At 41.3% G+C, this 12139-nt stretch overlaps 1 pseudogene; it reads left to right on the top strand.

Moving 5' to 3' along the window:
* The first annotated feature begins 1426 nt into the window (after positions 1-1426).
* On the top strand, positions 1427-3859 carry LOC118726911 (annotated as a pseudogene).
* The last annotated feature ends 8280 nt before the right edge of the window (positions 3860-12139 follow it).

The raw sequence follows: 12139 nt of genomic DNA, 5'->3' as shown, positions 1-12139 counted from the left end.
GAAATCAAGAGCCAGGGATGCACTGACTCACCCTTTGAATTCTTGTGTTTCTGGTTAGAGACAGTATAGAAATCTGAAGCTTCATGTTGGTCTATGGACATGTACTCTGACAAAAAACAAACAACAAAATGTATGTGTCAAAGATGGAAAGCAAAATAGACCAACATAAAAAAAAAATGACATTCTGAATTTTGGTCTCAGAGAACCAATCCCTTGTCTGTGTTCCCAGAGATGATAGAAAATTACATGCTTCAAATCCAAGTTAATTCTTTCCCTTTATTAAATTGTTATGATTGAATGGTTCTTTCATATGTCAAGAAAATGATCCTTCTCTCCTTAATCTTATATTGAAAGTTTTGGAATAATTGGTTCTTCTTACTGGTGAATTTGACAGTACTGACTCTTAAATGTGTGGAACCCAAATACAGAGCTTCTTATAAAAATCAGACATTTAAAAGAAATGTAATTATAGAGGATTGACCTTTGGAAAATAATGTTTAAAAACTCAAATTAGCCGAAACTAGTTTGGCTCAGTGAATAGAGCATCGGCCTGCGGGCTGAAAGGTCCCAGGTTCGATTCCGGTCAAGGGCATGTATCTTGGTTGCGGGCACATCCCCAGTGGGGGGTGTGCAGGAGGCAGCTGATCAATATTTCTCTCATGGATGTTTCTAACTTTCCCTCTCTCTTCCTCACTGAAAAAAAAACAAACAAAAAACAAACAAAACAAAAAACCCCTCAAATTAGGGCCCTAACCTGTTTGGCTCAGTGGATGGAGCGTTGGCCTGCAGACTGAAGGGTCCCAGGTTCCTTTCCCGTAAAGGGCATGTACCTTGGTTGTGGGCTCATTCCCAGAGGGGGATGTGCAGGAGGTGGCTAATCGATGGTTCTCTGTCATTGATGACAGATTTAGCAACTTTCTCAAAGTCAGGCTTCCACCAAGTGGTACAGTTAAAATTCATGCCCAGGGAGTGTGGCCTAACCCCAAGCACCCTGCTAGGCTATAGGAACACCAGATGCAGACCTTCCTAGGAAGGCCTGCCATTTCTCCCCACTCCCTCAGGGGGCTTCCCTGCCCAGTTCGTGGGCCTTTACTTCCTACCTCCTTCACCTTCAGTTCTCCTCCATGCAAAGCTTGCACTCCTCTTCCTTGGGAAACTTTACCACGTCCCATCTGGGAGCCCCCATCCATATACCTCTGTCTGTCCCCCATACACTGTTCTAAAGTGAGTTCCATGAGCTTGAATAACACCCAGATCCACAGCCAGATAAGAAGTGACGTTCATCAATGCTCAGGCTTTGGGAGGGGGATTCCAGCTCCACAGATAAAGGTGGACACACACCTCCACCTCCCAACTCCAAGCAAAAGTCCCTTTCATTGTGGATATACCAGTTTCTTTATCAAATGATTGATTAAAAGTAGGTATATCTCTCAAAAATGTACATTCTTTTTATTTTTAATAAAAGGAATAGGCTTTATTTTTAGCACAGTTTTATGTTTACAGAAAAATCTAACCAAAACTTCAGAATCCTCTTAGGACCTCTCTCCCTACCCCACAGATGCCCCTATTTGCATTAGTGTGGCGCACTGGTTAGAATCTAGGAACCAGCCAAAGGACTTGTATGCATGCATATAAGCATAATCAATGGACTCAAGACACTGTGGGGAGGGAGGAGCATGTGCTGGCAGGGGTGAAGGGAAGGGGGAAGGGAGGCCAGGGGAAGGTCAAGGAGAAAAGGAGACTTATGTACTACTATTTGTAATACTTTAAACAATAAAATGAAATTTAAAAAAATAATTTGGGAACCAATATTAATACATAATACTGATACCAACTGAAGTCCATAGTTTACATTAGGACTCACTCTGCGTGTCATACAGTAGTGTGGGCTTTGATAAATATGCCATGTCAGACATGCACTATGACAGGATCCTACAGACATTGCTTTTTCTCTCAGGGGCAGTATAGACTAACACCATACTGATGAAGGGATTCCGTGACCACCAAGATTTCTGTCCCTGCCCTGAAATCAGTGGGACCCCATGGTTATGCTGAGGACTTTTGAATATTTTGCCTCTTTTTTTTTTTTTTAATCCTCACTCAAAGATATTTTTCCTTTGATCTTTTTAAAGAGAGTGTAAGAGAGAGGGAAAGACAAAGAGAAACATTGATATGAGAGAACTATTGGTTTCCTCCTGCACGCACCCTGACCAGGGTCCTGGCCAGGGAGAAGACTGCAACCAAGGTACTTGCCCTTGACTGGAATCTAACCTGGGACCCCCTGTTCTGCAGGCTGAAGCTCTATCCATTGAACCAAACCAGCTAGGGCTGCCCTTCCTCATCAGAGATGATTTCTCTGGGCATCCCTAACCAGTTACTGAGCATCATATAGTACTCCCAGCAGGGTTCCGTGTGTTATACACCATCTGAAACTTTCCTAAAATCACAAAAATACTGTGTTCCTAACACATACAGCCCCAGAGGTTCTGAGTTTGGACCTGTGGACCTATATTACACAACATCCCCAGCCGGGCCATAGCACCTCGGAATCAAACACCTTACGAATGGTCTCTGCACACAAATATTCATAGCAGTTTAAGATGAGGATTTTTGGATCTGGGGAGTTCAGGACCAAGGGATGCCGACGTGGTAGCCACTGCCGCTGCCACTTTCACCACGGGGTCGCTTGCCAGCATCTGCCATAACTACTGATTGACTATGGATGACTATACCAAAATAGAGAAAATTGGAGAAGGTACCTATGGAATTGTATATAAGGGCAGACACAGAACTACAGGTCAAATAGTAGCCATGAAGAAAATCAGACTAGAAATTGAAGAGGAAGGGGTTCCTAGTATGGTGATTTGGGAAATTTCTCTATTATAAGAACTTCGTCATCCAAACATAGTCAGTCTTCAAGATGTGCTCATGCAAGATTCCAGGTTATATCTCATCTTTGAATACCTTTCCATGGATCTAAAAAAATACTTGTATTCTATCCCTTCTGGTCAGTTCATGGATGCTGCACTTGTTAAGAGTTATTTGTACCAAATCCTACAAGGGATTGTGTTTTGTCACTCTAGAAGAGTTCTACACAGAGACTTACAACCTCAAAATCTATTGATGACAAAGGAACAATTAAACTGGCTGATTTTGGCCTTGCCAGAGCTTTTGGAATGCCTATTAGAGTATATACACACGAGGTGGTCACACTTTTGTATAGATCTTCAGAAGTGTTGCTGGGGTCAGCTCACTATTCGACTCCAGTTGACATTTGGAATATAGGCACCATATTTGCAGAATTAGCAACTAAGTAACCACTCTTCCATGGGGATTCAGAAATTGATCAACTCTTCAAAATTTTCAGAGCTTTGGGTACCCCCAACAATGAAGTGTGGCCAGAGGTGGAGTCTTTACAGGACTATAAGAATACATTTCCCAAGTGGAAACCAGGAAGCCTGTCATCCCACGTCAAAAACTTGGATGAAGATGGCTTGGATCTTCTCTTGAAAATGTTAGTATATGATCCTGCCAAACGAATTTCTGGCAAAATGGCACTGATTCATCCATATTTCAGTGATTTAGACAATCAGATTAAGAAGATGTAATTTTCTGACAAGAGTTTCCACATGTTGTATCAAGAGCAGATAGTTATATTTTTACTATCAACTCTATTTTTGTCTTGTGTATTTTTGTCTTCTTTGTTGTAAAACTTAAGCTATACTTCACCTTCTAACTTCAAAGTTGTAACTTAAAAATGTAAATATTATTCTATATGAATTTAAATATAATTCTGTATATGTTTGCAGATCTCATTGTAACAGCTATTTCTTACTATAATAAAACTTCTGTATAAATCTAATATTGGTACAGGAATTGAACAAAATTTGAGCTTAAATCATTAAACTTACAGCAGTCCGGTTTTCCTTTAATTGGAATTGCTATAATTTAGCAAAATGTACCAATTAAGTTCAGACTTCATAATACTTTCAAGTATTTGCATGTTCTAGATGTTTAAATTTTCTTGTTAGTTTCTTGTCATGTGTTAACTGTACAATCTGCCTAAAGATTTATGTTTTTCTAATGGTATTTCAATTTGTGATCTAAATGTTTAAGCATTCAGAATGAGAAAACTGCCCAGATTTGAGAAATAATGCTAAATTTATAGAGGTTTTCGGTAACTTAACATACTAGCATTAGAGTATGCCAAAGTTTACTAGGTTTTGCAGCTAAAGATCAAGGTCTGACCATAGCAGAAAAGAATAGTTTAGAGAATTTATGAACTATCCTGTTTTTAGATAAGTTATAAAAAATATTTGTCCAAGTGAATTCATATTATGCCTTGGTCAGAGTTAATAACTGTAAGGAGTTGCTTATTGTTGCTTTCAATTCTGACTTAAACATTATGTCAACATTTGCAAATAAAATTTTTATTAGTAGCCTTCAAAAAAAAATAAAAGATGAGGATTTTTGTTTTTGCTTTTGCCACAGTGCAAATCTATTTATTCATCTGTATAAAAGTCTCTGTCTTTTCAGACCTTTTGAGATTTCAGAATTGCAGATAAAGGATGGTGGACCTAGACAATACACCATAAAGTGGAATAAATGCTATTATAAAAAGGAATGTGTCACCCAGCCAGTGTGGCTCAGTGATTGAGTGTGGACCCATGAATCAGGAGGTCACAGTTCAATTCTAGGTCAGGACACATGCCTGGGTTGCAGGCTTAATCCCTAGTGGGAAGCATGCAGGAGGCAGCCAATCATCATTGATATTCTCTCTCACCTTCTCCCTTCGTCTCTCTGAAATCAATAAAAATATATTTAAAAGGACTATGGACACACGTAGGGGTCCTTGGCTCATAGCTTTATCCCTTAGCTTAAAGCTTTTTTCAGGGAGGAAGTGATGAGGGAATGGAACTAGTGGGTATAAGTATTTATTTTTACATATTTTAATTGATTGTTTACATAGAGGAAGTGAGAGGGATAGAAAGTTAGAAACATCGATAAGAAACATTGATCAGCTGCCTCCTGCACACTTCTACTGGGTTTGTGCCTGCAATCAAGGTACATGCCTTTGACTGGAATCAAACCTGGGACCCTTTTGTCCACAGGTGGACGCTCTAGCCACTGAGCCAAACCAGTTGGGGCAGGTATAAATATTTATATAAAACTTATTCTTGAAGTGTATTAGTTAGTATGTTTTTATTAAAAAGAACATAAATTCCACTTCAAAGAAGCTGAAACAATAAATGCATCAGCTAATATATTTGGAAAAGCTGCAGAGGCCTGGCATAAGGTGAGGCTTGGTAGAGAAGCTCAGTGTTTCTTGAATAGAGGACTCTGCTGCTTTCTTTTGCTCTGCTCTCCCTGTGAGTTATCTGCTTTAAGGCTGGATCACTCCATGGCTCTACCAAGGCTGCCAGCAGCCCACACACGGGTCTACAAGCTTCCCTGCAGAAGTCCAGAAGTTAGAGAGAATTTGTCTCTCTTGGACAAGCTTGGCACATGCTCATCTGTGGCCAGGGGGCAGGAAGGCAGTGATTTGCTCAGCCTAGGTTTGGTGTCTTTAAACTAGCTGTGCATAGTCTGCAGGATAAAGGCCACACAGCTTGCATAGTCCTAAGGCAGTCTATTTTCATCTGTTCACTTCCTCTGGCCTAAACCGAAAAGAGCTGAAAACCTGTCTGCAGGTGAGGCGTCGGACCAGTCCTTTCATGCCCTTTTCACATCCTGCTTCTGCTCCACCAGGAAAGAGGCATGTCTCCCCACCACCTGTCACTGTGCTGCATTGCCTGGGAACTCAGGGCACTCAGAAAGGCCAGTTTGAAGCATTACTGTGGAGCAAGCTCCTTTAATCAAGGTTTTATGGCTTTCCTGTCTTACCCGTCTGTTAAGAGTAAGCATGACTACCCTAGCCAGTTTTGCTCAGTGGCTAGAGCATTGGCTCAGGGACTGAAGGGTCCCAAGTTCAAATTCTGCTCAAGGGCACGTACCTCGGTTGCAGGCTCCATCCCCAGCCCCAGTCAGGCAGGTGTAGAAGGCAACCAATTGAAGTGTCTCTGTCACATCAGTGTTTCTCTATTTCTCGCTCCTTCTCCCTACCTTCCACTCTATCTTAAAAAATCAATGGAAAAAAATATCCTTGAGTGAGGATTACCAACTGAAAAAAAAGCAAAGCAGGACTGAGAAAGCAAGCATTGGAGCACCTTAGTGTGCTCTGCACTCAGACGTCACATGGTGTGGAGAGGTGAACATTTCCTCTTACAGCCCATGTCTTCTTGCCCCAAACTCTGCTTAAAGAAGGCAGTATTCTGGAGGGAGATGTTCTTGAGAACGAAGCAAAGGTGGGGATGAGAAAGACAAAGCAGTGATGACTCGCTTCCTGTTGCCTCCTTATCAGCCTAGAATTCAGACGTGGCAGGATTGTGTTACATGAGTAACACCCTGTTTCAACTGAAAAACGAAAAGATGCTTTTCTGACAGAAAGTAAATCTATTTGTCTGAGGGTTTGCCAATGAGACTTGGATTCACCAACATGACGCTGTGACATTATCCATAAATTCCGTGAGTGAAAGCTGCTATTCTAAGGTTTCTATGAAATACATTTAAAGCATGTGATAAACTTTTTATTTTCAGCAGGCAGATTCTAGTCGGGTGGGGGAGGGACCTAGGGGGCTGAAGGGGTTGAGAAAAAAAAAAAAGAGAGAGAGAACTCATGGACATAAATAATAGTGTGGTGATTTCAGGGTGGAGAGGGGGTGGGTGGAGATGGAAGAGGGCATAGAGAGTATAAATGGTGATGGGATGAAATAAAGTACAAAAAAATAAAGTGTTTTAGTGAGGAAAAAATATATGTAATATGTTGGAATTAGCAACATTTCTATTTTCCATACCATTTCTGGGTATATCAAATTAAATAAAGTATCTCTTAGAGAAACAATAGCAAATGTAATTAATAGGCATTTGCTATGTAGGTAAAGCCTTTTTGATATAATGCCCCCAACTGAGAAAATGAATGACTATCTGGGAAACAAGTCCATTAGCAAGACATGCAATTTCTAAATCTTTGTTTACTATGAATTTAAACAAACAAACCTGATTTACCAACTGATCATCAAAACAGTTTTTATAGAGTAGTGTACAAATTTAAGTATACTAATAATAAAATATTAATTTCTAAGACAAAATTCCCTCTTTCTTCTATGAATGGAGTCTCAGCACTTACATCTATAAAAAAAAAGCTATTTCTCAAAACTAGCAGTATTTACCCATGAATTTATGAACTAATTAAAATAAAAAAGCAGCCCATCTATCTCATTAAAAATGTCTTCCTAGTATAATTTTACTATTTATGTTTGATCATTATTAATCAAAATTCATCAATGTTTCATTTTTAAATCAAATATTTACTTCCAATAATTTTAATAATAACTCAATGTAGGAAAAATTAACATTTAGAACTTTATGGTCATGAGAAATAAGAAATTAATCTCAAATAATAGACATATTTTATTGTACAGAAGAATAATAGCTTGCTTAATAAAAGCAAAAAGAATGTTATATTATGATCAAATTCCAGAGAGAAAATTAAATACAATAGAAATGCAATTTTTAAGTAATAAAAAAGAACAATGGAACACTTTGTTATAGATGAGCTCGTTCATGTATATTTTTTTCTATTTTATATCTTTCTTTTTTTTTATCCTCAACCAAGGATGTTTATTGATTTAAGAGAAAGAGACATCAATGTGCCCTGACTGGTTTGGCTCAGTGGATAGAGTTTCAGCCTCTGGACTGAAGGGTCCCAGGTTTGAGTCCAGTCAAAGGCATGCACCTTGGTTGTGGGCACATCTCCAATATGGAGTGTGCAGGAGACAGCTGATCGATGTTTCTCTCTCATCAATGTTTCTAACTCTCTATCCCTCTCCCTTCCTCTCTATAAAAAATTAATTTAAAAAAAAGAGAGGCATCAATGTGAGAAAGAAACATCAATGGGTTGCCTCCCATACACACCCTGATGATAAATCAAATCCACAACCTTGGTATTGAACCTGCAACCCTTTGGTGTATGGGATGATACTCCAATCAACTGAACCACCCAGTCATGGCCATTTTTTTATTCTTCAATTATAGTTGATATACAATATCATATTAGCTTAAGGTGTAAAACCAAGTGAGTAGACATTATATAACCAACTAAGGGATCATCCTGATAAATCTCATACCCATTTGACACCATACATAGTTGTTTGAAAATTATGGAATATATTCCCTATGCTGTGCTTTATATCACCATGACCACTCTGTAACTATAAATTATACTTCTTAATCCCTTCACCCTTTTCACCTCCCTAACTCTACTCCTATATGGCAACCATCAAAATGTTCTCTGTATCTATGAGTCTGTTTCTGTTTTGCTTGCTTATTTATTGCTTATTTATAGACTAGTGTACAAATTTAAGTATACTAAATTTTATTTTTAGATACAATTGTTGATAGATATGTATTTATTTCCATTTTACTATTCATATTTTGTAAATTCTATTGGCTTTTCCAATGAATGTCATGTCCTAGCTCATGCTTCAGACTTTCCTAAAATTTCTCAAATAAGTAGCATCTGGACTTGGTGTGCCCTGTACCTCTTGCTAAATGGCCCCAGGCCTGGAACTAGTGGCAGCCAGCCTTGGTTCACAGCTTTGTTTCTCCTGGGCACTCCAAGCCCAGCATAAGTAGCAGCAATGTAGATTGCTTTGTAGCTTAAGCAAGGTAGAATACAGGTAGAATAACCTTGGCCTACACTTCTGGGAGGCCCAAGAACCAGCACATTCAGTGGACAACTTTAGACTTCATTGAAGCACCATCCTAACACTTCCACAAGTGATACACTTAGGAGCAGACTCATCAGACACCATTGCCCCTTCTCCTCCTCCTTCTCCTCTTTCTCCTTCTTCTTCTTCTTCTTCTTCTTCTTCTTCTTCTTCTTCTTCTTCTTCTTCTTCTTCTTCTTCTTCTTCTTTAGAGAGACCCTTTAACACTTCATGTACTACTAATTTAGTGGTGATGATTAGATTTTTCTTGTCTGGGAAGCTTTTTATATGTCCTTTGATTCTCAATGATAGCTTTGCTGGGTAGAGTAATCTTGGTTGTAGGACCTTTCTTTTCATCACTTTGAATATTTCATGCCAATCCCTCTGGCCTGAAAAGTTTCTGTTGCAAAATCAGCTGAAATCTTATATTAACTTCCTTGTAAGTAACTAACTGCCTTTCTCTTGGTGTTTTCAAGATTCCATCTTTGTTTTTAACCTTTTTCATTTCCATAATGATATGTCTGGTGTGGGCCTCTCTAGGTTCATCTTATTTGGAACTTTTTGTGCTTTCTATACTTGTATGTGTATTTCCTTCACCAGGCTAGGGAAGTTTTCTGTCACTTTTCACATAGGTTTTCAATTCCTTGCTCTCTCTTCTCCTTCTGCCCCCCATCCCATGATGCAAATATTATTACACTTAAAGTTGTCTCAGAAGCTCTTTACACTATCCTTTTTTTTTTTTTTTAATTTTTGGCTGCTCTGATTTGGTGTTTTTGCCTCCTTATGTTCTAAATTGCTGTTGTGGTTCTCAGCTGTCTCCCAGGCTTGGTAGAGTGGCCTAATTTACCGTATTTTTCGGACCATAAGACGCTCCGGACCATAAGACGCAACAGTTTTTAGAGAAGGGAAATTAAGAAAAAAAGATTCTGAAACAAATAGTGTCCTAAAATATTTTATGTGCATTAAAACCCAACATCACAGTCATAAACACATGTAATCAACCCTGTAAAGTAAACAGCAGCATTTAGAACCATTTTAGAGCCGGGCAAGCACACAGAGACCACACAGAGCTGGGCAAGTAAAAAAAACTTTTTTTTTAAAGTATATGTGTAGGCTATATTTGGACCATAAGACGCAGGGACTTTTTCCCCCCACTTCTGGGGGGGGAAAATGCGTCTTATGGTCCAAAAAATACAGTAGTAGGTGTCCTCACTCAACCATAGAGGACACAGCCTCCCCATTCACCTGATTTGGGCATTCCAGGTGCACCCCTGTCTTCTGTGTATACCCTCTTGTTGTAGTTGAGCCTTAATTGCTATTGGCTTATCAATAGGAGGGATTTATCTTCAGCTGTATTGACTGCAATCACTGAGGAGGATCAGCCGTGCAGGGACCCAGCCTCACAGAGCAGGACTTACTTCAGTGGGGCTCTGGTGTCTGCTGAGTCTGCCCCTAAGTATACCACTTGTGGAGGTGTTTGGATGGTGCTTAAATGAGCTCTGAAGTTGTCCACTGAGTGTGCTGGTTCTTGGGCCTATCAGAGGTACAGGCCAAAGTCAGCCACCACCTGTGTTCTACCTTGACTAAGCTACAGAGCAATCTACATGGCTGCTACTTATGCTGGGCTTGGAGTGCCCAGGAGAAACAAAGCTGTGAACCAAGGCTGGCTGCCACTAGTTCCAGGCCTGGGGCCATTTAACAAGAGGTACAGGGCACACCAAGTCCAGATGCTACTTATTTGAGAGATTTTAAGAAAGTCTGAAGCATGAGCTAGGACATGACATTCATTGGAAAAGCCAATAGAAACAGCTTCTGTGAGCCCACAAATTGGGTGGGGCAGGGTCTCTGGAAATCACCAGAGTGGGTGGAACAGTGATAGAAAGGTCTATGGAGACTCAGATATGGTTCCCGCATCCAGCTCTGTGGGGGAAGGGCTCTAAAAAGGAACAATGGCCTCTGCCAGCACTTCTACCTGAAAGAAAGGTGCCCCTCTGGCTCTTGCCCTGATGCCAGACAGTTCAATTCTTTCCCATATGTCCCTGGTGCCTTTGGAGCTGCTGCCCAAAGTGCTGGAGCTCAGAAAGAGTGAGTCTAAGTCTATGAATGGGCCAGTTAAGAGAAACTGCCTGGGACTCCAGTAGCCTCCATTTCCCTAGCCTCATTCCCTACTGCTTTTCACAGGCAAGTTATGGGGACTTCTCTGCTTGGCACTAGAATACTGAAGTAGGGATTCTGGTGTGAGACTGGGACCCCTGACTCCTCAGGCTGCAAGCAAGGGGGAGGGAGGGAGAACCTCCGCAGCTGAGATATCCCTCCCAAATTTTATCTGCCACATGTGGGTGTGGGACTGGCCCATTCTGGGTCTCAACCGCTCCTACCAGTCTTAATGTGGCTGCTTCTTTATACCCTTAGTTGCAGGACTTCCATTCAGCGAGATTTCCGGTAGTTCTGAATCTGTAGTTTAGTTACATTTTCATGTGGTTGTGGGAGGATGTGAGTACTGTGTTTACCTATTTTGTCATCTTGACTGGAAGCCTTGCTCATGTATTTTTAGATGTTGGGAACCAATCATCATGGTGTTTAGATTTTATTGTATACATGTAAAAGAGTGAGATAACAGTTTTATTTTAAAGCTAGAGGCCCAGTGCATGAATTTGCATGAATTTGTGCATGGGTGGGGTCCCTCCTGGACAATTGGGGCCATCTCATCCAGTCCAAATTGGGACAAGGGGGAAGAACCACCAAAGGTTGAATGGCTGGGGGGAGGGACCTTGGGAGGTTGGCTGGCCACCGGAGGTTGGCTGTGGGAGTACAATGACCACCAGGGGCCAGCTCCTGCATTGAGCATCTGTCCCCTGGTGGTCAGTGCACATCATAGTTACTGGCTGGTCATTGGGTCCAGTCATAACAGTCGCTTAGGCTTTTACATATATATAGATGTCAAAAGTTACATATACAAAGTTACTTATTTTGAAACCATCTAATACTGATAATAAGCGGCCAGGCCTGGAGCGGCCGGGTCAGGAGCATCCAGGCCCAGAGCAGCAGCAGCCAAGCCCGGAGCAGCCAGGCCAGGAGCTGCCAGGCCCGGAGTGGCCAGGCCAGAAGTTGCCGGGCCCAGAACAACCGGGTCGGGAGCAGCCAGGCCCAGAGCAGCAGCAGCCAGGCTGGGAATGGCCAGGCCCGGAGCAGCCGGGCCCAGAGCAGCCAGGTCGGGAGCAGCCAGGCCCAGAGAAGCAGCATCCAGGTCAGGAGTGGCAGTGGCCAGACTCGGAGCAGCTAATTGTGGAGCGGACCAGAGCAACAGAGGCCAGGCCCGAAGCAACCGGGCC

Source organism: Pipistrellus kuhlii, unplaced genomic scaffold, assembly GCF_014108245.1.
Source record: "Pipistrellus kuhlii isolate mPipKuh1 unplaced genomic scaffold, mPipKuh1.p scaffold_m20_p_23, whole genome shotgun sequence".
NCBI lineage: Eukaryota > Metazoa > Chordata > Mammalia > Chiroptera > Vespertilionidae > Pipistrellus > Pipistrellus kuhlii.
This window is presented reverse-complemented; position numbering and strand designations above follow the sequence as displayed.